The 19012-nt window shown below is 44.7% G+C and overlaps 1 protein-coding gene across 14 annotated transcripts in view; it reads right to left on the bottom strand.

Moving 5' to 3' along the window:
* nfixb (nuclear factor I/Xb) overlaps window positions 1-19012 on the bottom strand; it is a 97633-nt gene that overhangs the window by 40927 nt on the left and 37694 nt on the right. The window lies entirely within an intron of this gene.

A 19012-nucleotide genomic window follows, 5' to 3' on the forward strand; every position in this document is an offset into this window, starting at 1 on the left:
TATGTCCCGAGACTCGTTTATTTTTTCAAGTCACAAACGTTTCCTGTTAATAAAATAAACCTGAGGCAAGACGCAGCAGCTCGAACCCAGTGCTGGATGTTTCTCCTTTTGAAAGGGCATGTTGGGTAGGAAAGCCAAGGGAGTGTGAGAGAGAAACAGATGGGGGGGGGGGCAGATGAGCTGAGAGACTTATTTAAGGGTGGGGGGGGGTGATGCACGCAGTCAGGACACCAGCATTCAACATGTGACATCCCAGTGTATCAGATTCACACAGATCACTGACACGCAGTGAGCTTCACAGGAATAACATTAGAGCGATCCCACAAGTACAAATACACATACATATCTCGGATTTCCTGTCATTGTGCTTGGGAACTATAAAGACATGCACACACAGGCATGCCTGGACACACTCGCACAAACGCAGAAAATAATCTCCCCAAGAAAGCGCAAATGTACAGTGAGCCTACTTGTTCTTAACCCAGCCTGTGCAACTGTCCTGAAGGGATATTTGTATGATCACAAGGAACAGTGCAGGAAAGGTGAATGTAATAAATATTAATAGTGGCAGTAAAATTCTGTATATTCTGGACCTGCAGCAGGACCACTCTGTTTAACAGCAGCACTGTGGTAATGAGACCTACAGAGGCCTTTGAGGTCTCCAGTTACAGGCACCTTTGGAGTGCGTCTGGTCTCATATGAAAAACGAAACAGGGCAGCATCTATGGTAGACCAAAGAGGGACCGGGATGACGGCGGACACAGGGTTCAATAAAGGGGACAAATCACCCCAACTGTTGACCCAAATGTGGCTATGGCTCCGAAGGGGAAGCCCCCATCTTTGATTAGAGGGTTGGGAAGTCGCTCCAGGAGCCCGGAACTCCGCTACAGAAAGGCAGAATGAGAAATCTTATTAGGAATGATTACGCTAACATCTGTTAGCCATTTTTGTCATTTCTGCCCAGGGTTATGATGCCTTCACTATAGAGCTTCAGATGAAGCATTGCGATGCCGCAAGGCGCTTGAGGCCCGTTGAGTTATGGGCTATTTCATTCTAAGCGAGAGATTACTAATGGCCAACACTACTGAACGTCTTCCAGCAGTCCCTCGGTTTCATTCTGTCCAGACATTAATCTGATAGTTGAGGTGACACGGAGCAGAGTTGGAAGGGGTGAGTGTGAGATGGAGATAGGGAGAAGATGTGAAAGAGAGAAGGTGGTGAGGAGGTGAGGGGGCACAAGGAAGACAATCCAAAAATGGGGATGAGGGGACAGAGAGAGAACGAAGACACAGGAATGCAAGGAAGAGAATGAAAGGAGTAAAGGGAAGGAGAGAAGGATGGAAAGGAAAGGATGGGAGGACAAGAAAAAGGACAGAAAGACAGAATGATGGGATGGCTGAAGGCACCTAATGCCCTCACTCCGAGCACCAAGCGCTCACAGAACAAACAGAAAAGAACAAATCCTTACAGCCGCCGTAGTTTTTTATGCAAACTCTTTTGTTGCTCACAGGTGGTAATAAGAAAACGAATCGCCGGCAGAACTGCCTCGCCGCTCTCTGATTTCAATGTTTTTCGCTGCAGTCAGGATACATTCTTGATGGCGACCCACCACTGTTGCAATTCCCTATGCGGTTGAGTCCGGAGGTGTGTCTCAAACCAGCCGCAGAAGCCCTAACCACTCAGGGTCATTCTAAAGTTACATCTCCTTAGGTGCAGTGTTCAGACATCATCATTCCTTCATTTATGTTTAATAAGGGACTCCCTTCATTTACAAACAGGTGAATCGAGGTGATATTTAAGACATCCGATAATACAGATCGATGTAGAGCTACATAAATAGAATGGATCGGATTAACTTCCAAGGCAGAGGTATTTGAACCTTCTGGAAGACACCAGGAGGCTCATGTGGCATAGCAGTGAATATATGAGTGACACAGAGGGAAGGGGAACGGAGATAGGGAGTAGAATAGATATTTGCAGGCCGAGCCAAAGAGGCCAGGAATTCGCCTAGATTGCAGAGGGTAAGTGAAAAGCAAGAAATGTTTTTTATGCATCTTAAAGAGAAGGAGGAGACACTGTAAAAAGGTACAAACGCGATGACAACACATAATAATCCTGCTCTTATACTGCACAGTCTGCACAGTCTACCCAAGGCACGGTCATCTGAGCACCAATAGTCTTTCTTTGTTTTCTGGGCTGTCAGGGCGCAGGGGAGAGAGAGCCCAGTGTAGACACAGAGACAGCGTGTGCACCGGGCCGCCCTGGAGCAGACTGCTATGCTACCTGCTGACATGCTATGCAGTCTGACCCGGTAACTGTCAGGAGAGGCGGCACCCACTGGCGGAGCAGAATGGCGGAAAAGCGTCCGTCCATAGGCGCCCGGGAGAATTACCGGAGGGTAATGACTGAATTCTGCTGAGACCTCGACAGGCCCAGCCAGCATGTCAGACCCTATCTGACTGAGTTTAAGCAAATAACGGAAAACAAAAAATTATCCTTGGCCAGTAGAGGGGGTGGGGGGGTGAAATCACTCCAACAGATGTGATTTATATTAAAAAAAGGAGAAACAAAATGAAAGTTCCACTGAGTTCTATTTTTCGCCGATTGAGTAATTACTTTTAAAGCACTACTTTCTTTCCGTCTTTGCCTATTACCGAATTCCCCCAACCACGTGCCACACCATCACTTTCTGTCAGTGACCTCGGCAGCAAAAAACCAATCAGGCACTGATTCCTGAGCAAAAACATCTAGAAGTGTACAGAAAATTTGGCCAAACTAATGTGGGGGAGGGGTGGGGCAGAGTATGATCACGATGGCAACCGGGAGCAGGGAGTCTAATTGTTGCCCTGGAGAAACAGGGAGAACTAGGTGCTACGTGCAGTTAACGCACATATGCATTCAGTGTCAGGATGTGAGGTCAGAAGTGCCAGGCTGGTGACCATGCAGGGGCGATTTCTCTTACCTGGAGAGATGTGAGGACCCATCCAAGACGCAGGAGCGGCACCGGGGAAGGAAAAGCAAAAAAGCTCTTGTTAATTTCAGGGACACATGCTGCCTGACATATTTATATTCCATACGTGAAGGTCTATAACAGAATACGTGTGAATACAGTGGCGCTGTTTGTACCTGAAAATCACAGGATGCACACCAGTATGATGATAAACAGTGGTATTATCGTAAACAACCGCAGGCACACTTCCTGAATTCACAAAAACAGGGTCCTGGTAGGAGCCATAGCATTTAGCTTGGCACCAAATAATAAGTGACATCGTGACATCTAAAGCACAAACATTGCCACCTTCATCAGTAACATTATCTTGTCATCATTTTGTTTAGGGCCAAATGAAATAAGAACTTTTAATTTACAAGTTTTATTACTGAAATACTACATTACTTGTGGGCAGTAACACCAAAAGAATACCAGGATACAAGATTTGTAATTCAGCCCTTAGCGATTCACCATAAGAGAGAAGTGACAAGGTATTGTGGCCGAGACTGCTGTCTGATTAACCAGAAGCATCCAATGAGCATAGGTGGGGAATTCTGTCCAACCAATCAGAAGCATCACATAAATACGCAGTCAATTCCCCGCAAGTGGGAAAAAAAAACGTAGAGTGTTTCAAATCAGACGTACAGTGTGTGGTGGCAGAGCCAGTTGAAGTAGAGGAGAGAAAGCGGACCGCAGGGAAAAGTATTCACTACTCCTGTAACGTTTACTACAATTGGAGGTGTACTGAGGCCAGGCAGGCATGAAAGAGCTCGCTGTTAACACATACACCGAATTCCCCACAGCTGGAGGGACTGTGATTTATTCACTGTGTATGTGCGCAGTGAAGAACGTAATTAAGACAACCGAGAAAGAGACAGTGTATAATTTGACTCTCAACAGGCGCCTGGGGCAGACTGAAAGTTCCCAACTCCAGCTTGGCTTTCACACACCAGCTCTCCTGAAGAGATGAAATATGTGTCAGAATCTAAACGCTTATTGTAACGTGTCAGAGGAATGTGGGAATGATCTGCGGCTTTGACATCAAACGAGGGACTGGGAGGCACAGTTGTTCTAACCCCTGACCCCCGACGTGCTCCAGCGACTCCCAGAACAACCACCTCACAGCACGCCCCCACCCACTAGGAGGAAACAGCTCCGGGCACTAAGTGGGTAAGACAGACCAGGAGAGACATACGCATGTATTTACAGAGACGGTCACATAAATAATTCCTTATTCTTATGAAATTTCAATCACTAATTGCCAAAAACCAAAACTCTAAAAAAGTTTTTTATATGAAGATGTATAAAAACGGAGTTAGTTTGTTTTGTTTTTCCTCAAAACAAAAAAAAGATCACTCCCTGCTTTCTTTCTTGTCTGGTTTTTCTTTCCTCCATATGTGTCGGATAAGTACTATTTTGAGATTTGTAGCAAATCTGAATATATGATATATACAGTATCTTGAATGTATTCTATGGAAATGTTTAATTGATGTTCAATGTCAATAAAAATAAGAATAAGAACCACACACATAGGAACACAAACTGAGTCACATGCAAGTCATTGTCACGGCAACAGGAACATTCACATATACGCAGGCATACATATATATATAGACAGAAAGACACACACTGATGCACATGCAATTTACATACAGCTCCAGGACAATGAGAGAGATGATAACAGACTGTACACGCTGGGAATGAGCCTTTGAATGTCTAAAAACTTCATCCTCAGCTCTACCTCCAATGTACGAAAATCACCCAAGGACATGTGCTGTACTGTTCCCTAGAAAACAAAACAAAGATGCATTCACATGCCCATCTGTCCTGCTATATTCATAGCACCGAAACACCAAGACTCAGAAACGCCCACACAAAACACAGGTGAATCTTGCTGCATTTGCCAGGTTCTAGGCTACATAGCTAGTCTGGGACTGGGGTGGGCTGTTTTATCTTAAGCCCAAATGAACAAAGCACAGCCTACGCTAACATTAATGCCTGGCACCCTCGGCCACTCCTGTACGTATACATGTGAAATATGTGACATAATCAACCTGCTGCGATTTCATGACATAATCCACCTGCTGTGGTTTTATGCAGACATTGAAATACACAGAAAGGTCTGGACACAGCGGAAACAAGAGACCCTGGATGAATTTACTCAATGCCCTGGCTCTTGCATGGTTACTGCCAAGCTTCCAGCAAAAGGCTCCCCCTCAGGAGAGCCTAGATCAGAGGAATCGAAGCTCCAGTGCTCAAGCGCTTGTTGGCGTTTCATTACTCCGCCTGGGTGGCCAAGGAAATGGTCATGATCTAGACACAGACCTTTATCATGGGCTTTCGTTAGCAGACCATCACACAGACACCCCCAACAGCCTGGCTTGGTTACAGAAATTCCTCTCTGGCCTCTACACCCTTCCTCTGCCTCAGCTGCAATCTAAACAAAAGGGCACATCTGGTGTCTCTCTGCCTTACCATGACGGCCACAAAGCCTCATCCCAGCTTCCCCGGTTCTTCTTCTTCTTCCAGCTTACAGTCTCATACCCTCAATAGTATCTTTTGTTACATGAGTTACAGAGCTGTATTCAAGTCCAGTTGCCTGTCTAAGAAGTCCCCTTACACAGAGAGCAAATTTTTAAACCTGCCACATCGTAGTGTTTCATCTGAGCCTGGACCAAGCGACTTCTGCTAGAACAGAGAAAAGCGCTTGAAATCTGTTGCCATTTAGCATCAGAGAGGAGCTGCTGGTTGTTGAAAGAAATAACGGTTATTTTTCTTCACCAGGACCCCGTCATGACCTCATGCTCCTAGACTCAGATGTTCACAAGAGTATTATTCATGCAGAAGACGTATCCAAGAGTGACCTGGACAAGCTAAAGGACACACACACACAGGCAAACACACATGTGCAAAAGCATACACACATACACACAGATGGACGATGCGCAATTTGAGACAGGCAGTTCGGCCATTTTTGACTCAGATCCAAACAAAGGTCTCCCTGAGCACAGAACTCAATCCAACAATTCTTACAGACCTTGTCTCTCATCCTCACCCACCCCACACCAGCCAATCACCACGCTTTTCCCTGACTCTCACTGCCTCTTGGGTATTCTTTGGTAAAAAACATTCCTAATTTCCAATACCTGTCCAAACACCTGGTGTTTCACAGCTTATTTTAGGGACCCTAAATTGATAGCAAATGTGTGGATTGATTTTTTTTCATCTTGGCATTAAAACTGAGAACTCATTGAACATTTTCTTGGCAGTAATTAACCATCATGTTTTTTAAAGGTGTTCCCTTTTATATTATACTCCATGTGGTTTTGTAGAGTTTTTTAAAAAAATCCAATGACCAACCCAGATCTCTTCTACAGCACTCATCTGAGTCATAACCCTCGGAATGGCGGATTTTCCACGCAACTCAACACAGCACCATAAAGACCTGGTTAGCCTCAAACTGCCTGCCCCCAAATTTCATGCACATTCAATCAATCATCTCAAACCTGACTCCAGTCCTGCCAATGTTCTCTTACATTCGTTAGGAACTGTGTCCCCCTCACTGCTACTGCACCTCCATATCCCGAATTATACTGTGGCCGCTACGTCAACAGTGAAGACGCCTCGTAAAAAAAACCTTCCACTGTCCTCACCAGAGAGAAGGGGAGAAAATGTCGACAAAGATGAGATGGATGTGCTTTCTGGTCGAGGGCTGTTTGAGAGGGTGTGTTTAAGAGCTGTTTAAGAGCGTTAATTCTGTAAGATATGGGTGCTAATGGACGTGGAGATGTACGCTGCTCTAGCCCTGCTGGATGGGTTGGTCATGGGAACGCAGGCCTCACAGCTCCCATGATAGCATGCTTGCCTTGGCAGAGGTTCAGCATTCCACGTGTGGCTGTGATGTTCGAAACCCACCGCATCGAGGGCCCACTGCCCACCTGGCAGTGAGTCTCTCTGCCCCTGAAAGGCTCTTTCCCACACAGTCCTCTATAAATCAGATCTCATATGCACACAGACTCCAGTATAGAACTCGTCCTCTTATGCAGGAAGACCCTGTTGTCCTACACACTCTTGTACCATCCTAGTCCAGTTGCTCAACACACCACTTCATACTCAACAAGGACTTCACAGGACAGTCACAGGTTTTCAGTGAAATTCAGGAATAAGCATGCTAATTGCAGGTGAGACAGACCCAACTCTGGCATGTGGAGTTAAACCACCAGAGAAAAGTGCCCAGTGTCTTTCCACAACTAGAAAAAGAGGCTAAGAATTATTGCACAAACAACCTCCTATTTTTAGCAGTGCAAGTCCTTCCGTGTATGATATCCAATTCATAATCTATTTTTGCGCATCTACACCGAGTGACATTAAATCTTCAAGTAAATTACAATAAAAACTGTGTACAAAAGCCCAAAGAACTATAAAACTACTTTTTCCTTTTAAGTTGTTTCTCCTGTATTTCAGGGTACTTTGCTGAGGTGAAAAATAAATCTGGTAGTAGCAACCTTAAGCTGAATAACAAAGGCAAAAAATAACACTTGGGATAATACTGGCATCAGGAAGGCAATCCTCATTCAACCTGTATTTATTAAAGATCCAGGTGACCTGTTGCCCAGTTAAATAGCTTGTTTCTATTCAGGGACTGTAACCACCTTAAGGCAATATGACACATATCAAATGATGCGATGTGATTGGCTGTCGACCTGTCTTTAACAGAAGGCTAACCAGTTGCCCTGCACTCAGTCAAGTGTCAGCACACAACGTGTCCCTGCTTTAGTCCGCAACACAGGTCAGGCAAATTCAAGGACACTGCGAAGGATCGACTGGAGGAAGGGAGATCCATCCACAGTGGCATAAGGAAATCCTTCGTTTCTCTTCTCCTTCTGCCAGGATTTCCTCATCTGTGCAGTTCACAAAGCCTCCGGTAACTTCTAAAGCTTCCCGTCACTAGCGAGGCTTCCCGTAATTCCAAAGGCTTCCCACAGTACTCATCATCAATGACTAGAAAAGTAAATTCTTACACAAAAAAGCCGAAAACTTTTGCACCTCCAGTTAACCAACATTTCACACCCAAATAGTAGTTCCTTTACCTTCTTGAAATGATTAATGTTATCATTTAGAGAAACCACACAGAATAAAAGTGATTTTTTAATGGTTAGGATAAACAGATGATTAGTGGCACACAAGCCTGTTTCAGATTCCATTTAGCTGTAAAAAGTTCCATTTAAAATAACTCTCAGTCACTGTCAGGCCTGAGCTAAAACAGGCTCTGGATTACTTTTACAATCAAGGCTGGGAACAGTGGTCTGTTGGCAGGAGCACTTGAGACATGAGGCACCTTGGGAAATGACGTAATGGAGAGCGAGGTGCGGTTTTCACACTCAGCTGAACACCCGCTCAGTGCGGCACAGCCGGCTAAAAGTAAATGGGGGTTTGGTGTGTGCAGAAAAAAAGGGAGAGGGATCTGGCAAGAGAGGAAAGGGGCGGGAGAGAGGGAGAGTGAAAGTTTCACTATAATGGCAGAGTAATGAGAAGCCTCCATACCACCCACTGACCACATCAAGGCCACACTAATGACAGGGCTTTCGGCAGGCAGGCCTGTGTGCGGACGGCGCCGTGAGTGAGTGAGTGAGTGAGTGAGTAAGAGAGTGTGTGTGTGCCCCCCCGACTGCAGCTAGCCTGTTTAGCCCGTTTAATAAAAATAACAGAAGAGTAGATTAATACATGTAGCAGTCCCGTTTCCTTCCAATGATCAGACCCCACACTCCGCTTGTGGAACACGAGCTCTTGAGTGGAATAACGAACGGCCACTAATCACAGGCTGAACGCCCCAATCGGCGTAGCTCCTAAGCGATTTTCAGCTCACTCCTTCCCAGCCAACTCACCCCCTCCCCAAAACTCCCCTACCCTGTGTTTATCTAAGACACCCAATTTGCTCCTGTGCTTGATTCATTTGTGGTGTGGCGGGTGAAGGCTTCTCCTCGGTAGCATGGAGGGGGATGAATGGCTCCGTTCTCATGTTTGACCCGTCAGCCTCACAAACATTTCCCCTGGGATTGAGGTTACGTGCCAGTACCCCCCACCCGCCCCATCCAGCAACAACCTTATGAAAGACTGTCTAATATTCTGTAAAATCCGGCCGGCTCACACATATGTAAATGAATCTAGGCCTAAATAACTGGAGTTGAGGAACTTAGGTAGCAATAAGTGTCCCCTAACAGCATATTTCTAGGTAAACCAAAAGATTCAAATAGCACAGAAGACTTGACTAATACTGTAGAGCACAATTCTTTAACCATCAGGAAAAGAAATCAAACCAATAAACATAGAGAAAAAAAAGCCTCTTTGCGCAAGTGTTCATTCCTCGGCCAGAGAATGCACGCGCGAGAGAGCGAAGGAGCATTAGAGAAAGAGAAAAGAGAAGACATTCAGGAAAACACTATAATTGGGAACTGTTTGTTTTGCATTAGGCGAAAGAAAATGTTATGGGTACAGAGTCCTAGAGAACGGGGAAGGATCGCAGACAATAAAACATCCCAGATGAGACTGACATGTTCAGACAGGGCTATGGAAGTTCTTGCTAATTTCTCATCAGTTCTAGCAGTTCTAATTATATGTGTGACACCAGTCAGAGCGCTGTTAAAGAACCGTATTGGGATTACTGCCCCAATGCTACTGGATTGTTCCACGAACAACAACGAGGAAGGATCCCTTCAAACATAACATCAGTGTTAATGCCAATTCTCTCTCATAATCAAAGATGTATGACCATACATTTTACAGATCAAAGGGTTAAAGGCTGGGCTGGAAATTTGACTAAAGAATTATGCTGTATCCAGAGGTGTTAGGTTTCTGCTGATGGTGCCCTTGGCGCCTTCATGACACGTGACTCAAGGGCACACAGGCCAATTAGGGGCTGTTACCAGAGCTATGCGTGGGATTGGCCTTACATGCGAACACTACCACCAAGGCCAAGGTGCAGGACAAAAGAACAAAAAAACCCTTAATATCACAAAATGAAACCAAAGGCTCCAAGCTTTTACACTTTGTACTTTGTGGTCCGTAACCGCAGATAAAGATCTGCCCGCAAATTAGGCCCAGATTTCTTTAATTCGTTGCCGGTTGTTCAAGCCAGAGTACGGTTATTAAAACTGCATTCTTAAAAACTAAAAACCTACCTCCAGCAACATGCCACCCCCAAATTTCACTCTGCTCTTCATACTGTTACTTACTCCTCCTTTTATCTTGTCTCTTATTCTCCCCCTCATTTGGCCACTTCATAGTTTATCCTGGAAACAGGCTTTTCTACTCTCCTGGCTAAATAAGACATGGTATTAAGCAGGCGTACGGAGAGAGATTCCTACCAGCACCATGCCCCCCCACAGTGTACCTCTTCACTCTGTCAGAAACAGAGACAGGCATTCCTATGCTGACCAAACTGCGGAAGTTCACCTAAATAGAATAATCAGCAGTCCGGCAGATTTCTAAATTTCATGCCCCCATCTCAGTCATTTAAGGTTAAAAAGGCAAACTCTATTTCATCAGCCTGGAAAGGGAAAATCCCTTACTTCTGCCCCACTTTTAATCACCAACAGTACCTCTCCCCAAAGCGGGGGCTGCTGACTGAAGCCATATTTGCAAGTGTGAAGTCTTGCATTCTTCTGCGATGTGCACATGCAATCAGGCACCAGGTGCGGGCTGGGGTCCAGGAGGTAAGCTCGTGATGGGAGTGACGTAGGCGGGGTGGGGGGGGGGGTGGTGGCATGGATGTTTGTTACTCTCAGTGCTTCATCTGCACAGAATGTTCACATCGAGTCGCCTGCAAGGCCCTCGCAGCCCCTCGCATCCACTGACGTGCAGCTCTCAGTTATATCCATCTTTTCATTGAGACGGAATGTCAGAGGCATTCTGTATATCTATATAAACTAATGTGTCCACCCCATCTAATCACAGTGTCGTGTGTTTAGCACTTTAAGTACTGTGACAATTCTCCCCTAGTCACCTGCTGTTTGTATGTTGCACTATGGTCCTGAGGAACGTTATTTCGCACCACTGCATACTTATACATGGATAGTATGACAATGAAACCCATTTGACTTGACTGGAACTACCCATCCTTCATTCTGGGCTTGGCAATAACGAGTTAGTTACAATGAAATCAAAGAAAAACAAAGACAACAAAGGGGTAAAATGGGACAGCCTACAGCCTTACTCTGGCAATGCCTTCACCGCCATCTTGTCCCCGTGTTTCACAGTAAGCACTTCTATGGGACAGACACGACTAAGGATGCTGGGAGGTTGGAGGACAAACACATTCTGCGATGCTGAACTCCAGTCCAGGCCAGACTGTCACGACAGCAGTGAAACACCAATGGCTTGCCAACTAGGGCTGCCCTGGAAGCACCTTGGATACCGCCCAGGCAAGTTACGCCAGGAGGCTCCGTTGCCATGGAGTCAGTGTAGTCCACAGCCAATGAATGGGGAGTTATTGGGGGAGTGGTGTCAGGGTGGTGGTGCCATGGCAACCCTAGCAGTTGATTTGATGGTCAGCTACAAACTAGGTAAAAGGTACACACCCAACAAAGGTGCACTCTGCTCAAATGTAGATAGATGCCTATAAAATAAGTTTTGCCTTAGGTTTTGGAACATTTTCCTAAGTATTTTTTTGCTTAGATATTAATTTCCTCACCAACACTGATCTCACAGACTAAAGGTAAGCTAAACTTGCTGACAGCTGTGCGAAGCAGGTGTCGGGTGTCCTGGCATGCATCCTGCACCAGTGACTTGGCAATATTTCCTTCATTTTGTCTCAAAGTTTTAGGTCCATAGGTAGCAGGGCGGTGAAGGACACAACGCGGGATGTGAAAGGTCGCCGTTGCTTCAAGAGCGGCCCTGGCGTCATAGCCTAACACGTGGCACTTAACCTGTACTGCACCGATGAAATACCTAGCTGCCTTACTGCAAATTAACCAGTTTAAGTCTGCTCAAATTAGGGTTAAGCTACAGCTAATGAGAAGACAGAATCAGGAGGTGCTGGGTCTCAAAAGCAAGGCAATTTCAAGACATTTAAAAGCTTACACAACGTTTTAATTGCAACAATGTCAGGGGTTAAAATGGGAGTAAAAACCAAGGCAGGTTGTGGCAGGTCCCTGTGATACAGATCTCTTTTATTTTAATTAACTGTTAGCTATTTTGCACAAGTAATACGAACTGTCCCCTACACCAAGTAAAGAATGACGGCTATGTACTGCTCATTACTGTGAAGGCTTTCACCTTTCACTTTCTCGCACACACACACACACACACACACACACACACACACACACACACACACACACACACAGCACAAGCACAGGCTCATGGTGACCAAATGTGGTATTTTAGATGCTTTTTCCGGTGTAGGTGACAGAAGAGTGCCCAAGCCAGAACCTCACAGTACTGACTACAACTTGAGTGGGGTGATCAAAGGTGAGCCCAGGAGCAGGAGACCACCAGGAGGTGACCACTTCAGAGTCAAACAGACAGGTTGATCCCCAAAGCCCAACCATGGTTTTTTTATTATATCTGGCAGACTGCAGTATGGTACGCAGTGCTGCTGACACGCTGTCTCAAAACAATAAAAGGAACAATATATTACTGACATAGAGTACTTTATAAGAGTATATTACACAGAGTATATTATTCATCAAAAACCATAACAAAGCGGAAAGTAAATTTTTGACATTGATTTCTAATTAGTTTTTTTTATAATATTTATTTTTACAGTAATAATAATTATAAGTATTAATATCCTGATTAGTATTCTAGTACAACAAAATGTAAACAAATCTACGTCGCATTTCTGGGAAAGCAGCCGCCCCTAACAGGCCTGGCTGATGGCATTGGCCCGGACTGGAAGGTGTCAGACAGCACAGCAGTACCCACTTGGCGGAGCGGCGGCACCATGGGCCGAGTCCGACCAGGCTCAGTGCGCGCAGGGAGCGCACGCAAAAACGGTGTCAAGGACACCCGAAGCCTGACAGGGACGAAGGGATAGGTAAAGAAAAACAGCTCCCTCGTATTTCACACGCATACTTCGACAGGTGGCCAAACTGTACCAGTCATATTCATATAAAAGGACATTCAAGATGGCTTCCGTTGCGCTTCTTGTGCTGTAACTCTGGGACACTATGCGGTTAGCTGCTTGGAGCCCTGGTGGGTTCACTTATTTAGTTATTCAATTGCAGCTAATTAGCAACGTTTGCACGGACGCGATGCGCAAAGGGACGCATTAGCACCTAGTTGGCGCCCAACGACCCCTGGCTGGTGGCTCGGACGGCTGAGGGGAGCGGGGCAGGCAGGATCCAGCCTTGAGTGCGTGCCAGTTAGGGGACAGGGGGGCGGGGGGGGGCATTGCCCCACACAGTATGGGGACACCTAAGACATGTGCAAGCTGACGTAGCACTGGCGCTACCCCACACACATGTATACATACATGCACACTCAAATGCAAACTCTGCCTGCACGAAACACATGAACAAAATCTGAAAATGTCATCGTCATGTGTGAGCGTAGCAAAGTGCCATAGCCGACACCCCAGGAATACGCCAGTGCTGCTTCACACGTGCACGCCATTCAAACACACTCCTGAGGGGAAACATACTGCTGCCGGCAGCAGGACACAACCATTACACTCAACAATTTCATTGCAACTGCACTGGTTCCCCTTTCTTTATGTTGCACTGGTTCTCAAGTTAGTTAATTTATTCAGAAATGTCATGTCCGAGAGACTTTCAGTAGCACCACCAAACGATGTTCTAGATTAATGCAAAAAAAAAAAAAAACTTCATTTAATAAAATTATTTTTAAAAATTTGCTTTTCTCACGTGGAGAAAAAAATATTTATGATTAACTACGTTATGCTATATTTAGTGTTTAAAATTTCAGGAGAGTAAACTAAGCACTGAACAAAAGCAATAATAAGAAATAATTACATTTTTATTCATATTATTCCTAGAAATTAATTAATAAAGAAATGTGAGAGAAGCTTGTTTTTATCTCCTTATTTTTAAAACACAGACACAACAGGGGTCCTAAAGAAGAGGGTGGGGTGGGGGGTGGGCATCAAAATGAAGAATAATAAAAGGAGGATAAAAAAAAGACAGAAAGAGAGGATGAGGAGGAGGGGGAGTTGGCAGAGACAGCGTGGTGATTTCAAACGCTGGCACCTTCTCAGCACAGCTACGCAGATGATTGCCAAGAACAGCAAACCAGCCACACTGCCATTATTCCCCCTTGCCTTCTCCCCTTTGTTTAAGTCGACATTTCAGAATTCAATATTTTATTTAGATGGTTTCCTGAGCTTTCCACTACGATTGCAGTATACCTCTGGTTTTGGCATTCCGTCCTCATAAATCTGCCTTTCTGTCACACGTAGAGGGACACTGATTATGATGTAATAACGGAATCCACTCTGGTTTTCTGTGGTTGCTAAGATCAAAACGGGAGCCCCCATGTCAACTGTGTTTGAGCAGTGCACGGTGTACCCAGTCCTAGTCCAGGATTTCCCATCTCTCTCTCTCTCTCTCTCTCTCTCTCTCTCTCTCTCATCTGTATCTTTCTCTCTCTTTCTCTCATTCGGAAGCCAATTCACCCCTCCTGTGTGGGTATATGCTTTTGGGGACAGACGGATTTCACGCCTGGTGTCTGCACAAAAGGCTAAAAGAAGCCAGGCACTGAGAGGACACTTTACTAGAAAAGACAATACCCCCCCCATGCTTTTTCCTCAGTCTCTCTTTACCCCCTTCTGGGTTACTTTGACCAGTACACACGGTGGTTTTGTTTTACAGAGCTTAATATGGCATTCCTACAGATAAAGACCACTTTTTTGATCATTAGTAGAACACAATATAATGTTTGTATTTGAATCTGCATATTCAATATGCTGGGATTCACAGAAGTGATTTAGTTGAAGGAAAATCCATCAGTCATTTATTATGATGGAAGCGTAAAATATTATTATTATTATTATTAAAGTTAGTTATTAAAATTTTCGATACAACCGATTTAGCAAGCCATGTTACTTACAACTAAAGATGATGTTTAAAAAATATATGCATTTCATATATAAAAAAAAAATCTAAAGACATTTAGATATTTTATTGTTATTATTAACGCCACTCGTCATCAACGCTGCATTAATGGAGCCCTGAGAAATCAGCCACTTGACGCACCTGGAAAGTAACGTTCTTTGTAGGAAAAAGTGCATTTTAATTGAAGTGGGTGCAGCGACAAATGAAAGGCAGGACAGGGCGGTGCGGTAATGTGTTCAGCAGACCTGTAGTCTCGGTATGCGAATGTAAAGGGAACAAGCAGGAAGAGCATTTTATATTGCTGAGGGAAATGTGGCCTTCGAGGTCACTCTGCCAGGGCAGACATGTCAACGACACGGCCAAATACAGACCGGACGACAGCGGTCAGTGAACCGCACTCACAAACAGCAGCTCCGACGCAGCCGCAACCTCTCGCTTTCTATATAACATCAGTGTAATTTTTGGTTTACCGTTGACTTAATTTTAGAAAGCAGAATCCCAGCATGCCATTCTCCTTTCCCTGCTACTCTGTGTCAAAGGTCAGTCTTTTGGCTTCCAAGGTTCTGAATGTGCCCTTCAGTCCTTTCGTTTTCTTCCATAGCGGCCATGACTCATGTGCGGTTTTTGCGAAGGAGAGGCCTCCTCCTCTCTCTTCTCTTATCTGTGTCTCTTCATTCACTCCTATAATTGCTTCATTGCCTCTAGCGATGTTAGTATTTACATCGTCTGGAGCTTGGCTTGGACCCCGTCCCCTCGCCTGGGAACTGGCGGGTCACTCCTGTCAGCAGAGGGGAGCTCGGGTTTAATACTCGAATGTCTGGATCTGTAACAAGACCAGGCTGAGCACCACCAGCCATGGACTTATTCCCACAACACGACAGACAGGGCGAATCCAAACTCAGAAGCGCTTTTAGTCGGCCGACAGTGGAATATTTTTCTTGAATTGATATTTGGCATAAAAGGTATTTCCCCTTTGAAATTATTAATTATAAAAAAAATCTCAATGGAAAACAATAACAAAAAGCACCCCGGGGCACTATTTGCTGCACTCAATCACCGCTGTTTGGTGTATTTGCTCGAACAAAAACACTTGTCTCACAAATAAGAACAAAGAACCTTAGAGCCCATTCAGCCATTTATCCCACAGCAGAGCATAATACGCAAACATCCAAATGATTGTGTTTGATGTACAAGAAACAAAGGTGTTTCAGTTTGATATAAATGAAGTTGACATGCCAAACGGGGTGTTTGACGGCGTGTGGGTTTTCAGATGCTATGTGTCAAACAAGAGGAGAACCCTCAGACCCAAAACCGTTCCTAAAGCAGCGATACTCTTGCCTTGATGAGCGACTCTGGCTTTCCCTCATTATTTCTCTGGCTCCAAGCAGCTGGGCTGCACTGGAGCTCATGCAACCTCGAAATGGGCCCACTTCTTAGGGCACGATTCCTAGCATCGGTGGACTGTCTGGGAATGCATATGGTCTCTTTTCAAAGTGCCCCCCCCCCCCAAAAAAAAAAAAAAAAAAAAAAAAACAAGCCAGCGATAATGGAACATTGGGATAACAGAGAATGGTCAGACTGAAAAACATGCTCCTTGCTTTGCCTGGACTTACAGCCGCAGATTAAAGGCAGTCTAGCACTTTACTATCTGAACAGTACTAAGGCGATGGGAACTGGCCTTCTCGTCACCCTACCGTGTCAAAACAGCCACTAGGCGGTAACAGTGATATGTGACCTCCTCTCCCCCAACACTGCCCTCCTCCCAGGCCCTCACCAGAGCAAGCCTCACTATGACAGCTGTAATGCAATTACAGGACAGGCAATCGATAGCTTCCGAAAGACAGACAGCTGCGCTTCGAGCTAAGAATAAAACTGCAAAGTTGCAACTGTGGGGGCTTCCATCAAACAGCTCCCCCCTCCCCACTGCTCACTATTCCATCACAACATCCACCTGCATGCAAGTAAACTCTCTGTAAGTTAACCATGCAGGTTAAAAACACAAAAGGTGTTCCTTTGGTTCTGTTCACCCAAGAAGAAGAGATGCGTTGTTTTCCTCTTAACTGGGATGACAGAAAGCTTCTTTGCCCCAAAAAGAAAAAGAATAGCTGAGAAACAGGCCAACGGAGGACTTCTCCTCACCGCTGCGTTACATACCGAAACAGACACTCCCCTACAGCAGACGACAAGCCCAACACAGCCCAGCACTTTCTGCCTCTCCTCCCGTTTAAACAAAGAGACCAAGGGAGCCGACTCATAAACTGGTGATAATGAAGAGGATGTTTAGAATGAAAACGGGATCTTTCTAAAAAACAAAAAGGGACTAAATGAGATAAAAGAAAAGGAGTTTTTTTCCCCACCAAAATCTGTCTGCTTGGACTGGACCCATAATAAACACACACACAGCCACACACAAATAGATACACACAATACACTACGGGAAACACTACGGTAGGAGCTGGAGGGCAACAGAAAACATAAAGAAAGGGGAACAGGGGGCTGGGGTTGCTGGGGGGGCAGGCTGGCACCAGGCAACAGTAATGTCCCTGCCGCCTAGGGCTGATCGCCTCAGGAGCCGACCTGAGCTGCAGTTACTGCGGGTGAATACAGGACCGAGGCCCCCCTGCATTAGCGGTGTAACGCGTAGCTGGGATGCTCTCCACGTGCAATAACAGAACCATTGTAGCGTGGTGATGCGGGCTGCCCTTCGTCACTTTGCTGGCCTAAGAGGCCGAGTGCCCGAAACCTGTAACACACTAAAAACCTGCAGGGTTCGCTGTTCTTATGGCTATTACTGTGACTGCAGGTATTACAAATTATTCTAAAAACTTCATAATGATGCATGTTTAGAACACATTATTAGACATTATTTGTTACATATAGCACACTAATGTAACACTGTAATTTTTAATGCATGTTAAAAGTATTATTATTAAATAATACTTATAATTAAATAAATTAAATTATGACAATAATCCATTCTCCCAGTAATAAAATATAATAAACACAATAACATTTTTTATCTTCTGGCACTAGCTGGGATAACAGGAAATTTTATATTAGCTTATTTAAAAATAAATTAATTATAATTTAGATATAAAGGTCAATATATTTTTGCATAAAAATACATGCATTTCTTTACCAAATGGAGAAAAACTTAATTTAGAATGCTCAAACTTATTTCGTAAATACAAAATCTGAAATATTAACTCAAAATAATTAAGACAAAATTAATTTAATATTAAAATAGTAATACAAAAATATTATGAATTGCTTATTTGTTGTCAATTATTTGGTTGACCTATAATTTATTAATAATAATAATAGCAATTTAAAAATTTATTTAAAAATATTTATTTACAGCCTAGTGTAAAATGGATTCTATATTTTTTACTAGTAATTTATTACAAGCGAATTTAACCTGCCTAACTGGAATTCAGACTACATTTTCGTGGCATGTAAAATTTGCCCTTCACCCAAAGTGGATAAATGGAAATGGACCAAACTGGCTAAGAGAGTTGGTGTGCAACCAGAAATCACCATGGCCATGAACACGGACATCACCACGGACAACGGCACGGACGTCACCACGGACAACAGCACGGACAACGGCACGCTGTCGCGTCTGGCAGCTCGGTTCAGCTCGGCTCAGCTTGGCGGGAAGCTGAAGTTTGGCCTCGGGCGGAGAAATGCAGCTCCCGCTCGCCTCTCGCACGGGCCTGGGTTCAGGCCAGCTGTCAGCGCACAGCGAGGTACGAAGTGAGGCACACGGGGAAAGAAAAGCAAAGCCCTGACACACTGCCATGCTTAAATTCATTTAGCAGCACTGTCAGATTTTTGCATTTGTGTTTCTTTGTTTCTGCTTTGTGTTTTGTGCTGGTACATATTGTGCTGGCGGAGGGAATTAGGATATGGGTAAGGAAAACTTGTAAACTACAAGACACTGCCAGAAGTG

Source organism: Brienomyrus brachyistius, chromosome 22 (genome assembly GCF_023856365.1).
Source record: "Brienomyrus brachyistius isolate T26 chromosome 22, BBRACH_0.4, whole genome shotgun sequence".
In the NCBI taxonomy this organism is placed as follows: Eukaryota; Metazoa; Chordata; class Actinopteri; order Osteoglossiformes; family Mormyridae; genus Brienomyrus; species Brienomyrus brachyistius.